This window comes from Centropristis striata, chromosome 12 (genome assembly GCF_030273125.1).
Source record: "Centropristis striata isolate RG_2023a ecotype Rhode Island chromosome 12, C.striata_1.0, whole genome shotgun sequence".
Lineage (NCBI taxonomy): Eukaryota > Metazoa > Chordata > Actinopteri > Perciformes > Serranidae > Centropristis > Centropristis striata.
In genome coordinates, this window is record NC_081528.1 from 370,074 (window position 1) to 371,452 (window position 1,379).

Sequence of the window (1,379 nt, forward strand, 5' to 3'; positions counted from 1 at the left end):
TGAATCTTCTGTTTCTCTCCATCGTGTTCTGGTTTTGTTCTTTCTTTCTCTTCTCTTAAAATAATAGTTAATAATAAACTTTGTTCTTCTTCACTGGAATCAAGAAATCAATCAAAGATTCTAGTTTTCATACTGAAATAAAGTCTCGGATTCTGGATTCTGACGCACGTATTAATGTGAAGAAGAAGAAGAAGAAGAAGAAAGAGACATTTTGCAGCTGAAGAAGCACAAATACCCCTAGACCCCCCCCCCCCCCCTCCCCCCCCCCCCCCCCCCAGCTTTCAGATGCTAACTAGTGAGCCATATGGGGAGGAGGTCTCTCTCTCTCTCTCTCTCTCTCTCTCTCTCTCTCTCTCTCCTAAAGATTCACATTGTATGACAAATCACGTCCAGGGCCGCTGCTCGCCCCCCGGCCCCGCCCCCTGCCCCCCCCCCCCCCCCCCCCCCCAGACAACAGCTTCATTAGTTGGAGAGAAGAAGAGAAGAAGAGTTTTCTCTGCTTCTCAATTACTTCTTTGTTGGAGCGAATTCAAGTTATTGCACTCAGAACCATATGGCCTCTCCCCTCAGTCTGTGTAACACTCCACCGTCTGACTCTGAGGGTGTGTGTGTGTGTGTGTGTGTGTGTGTGTGTGTGTGTGTTGTTTACCTTCAGTCTGTCAGTTATTAGTTTGTTTGTTTGTTAAACACATAATTTATCTTTTTGTCCTTTAAGTTCCTAAAATATAAAAATGAATATTTCTTCACTGATGATGCAACAAACTGAAACCTTATAAAAGTCTCAGCAGACGGTCAGGGACGAGCCAAAACTCTGAGACTGAACAACCCGCTTCATCTGAGAGATGTCCTTTTGTGTCTTTTTGGTCCTTTTGTGTCCATTTTGGTCCTTGTGTGTCTTTTTGTTCATTTTGTGTCTTTTTCTGATGAAAATCTGGGATTAAGCCCCGTGGAGAGAATAAAGTTTCTCTGACAAGCAGACTCAAAGTTTCTCTGCTGGCTTCAGGAGTTTTTGTCTCTGTATAAAAGTAGTTTGAGCTCTAAACAGGAGACGAAACGTTCTCTAACGTTCTCTAACGTTCTCTAACGTTCTCTAACGGTCTCTAACGTTCTCTAAGGTTGTGTAAGGTCTGGTCCCCACGCTGCCCCCTGCTGGACACAAACACACACTGCTTCTATTATGATGCATAATAAACGTCCCTATAATGTTCTAATGGTTCCCCACATGAACCTGAGGTTAACCGCCACAACAACACCAGACGGGATGTTTACACAGGACACACACACACACACACACACACACACACACACACACACACACACACACACACACACACACACAGACAGACAGGTTATGGATGTCCTCCCGTCTTGTTGTCCAG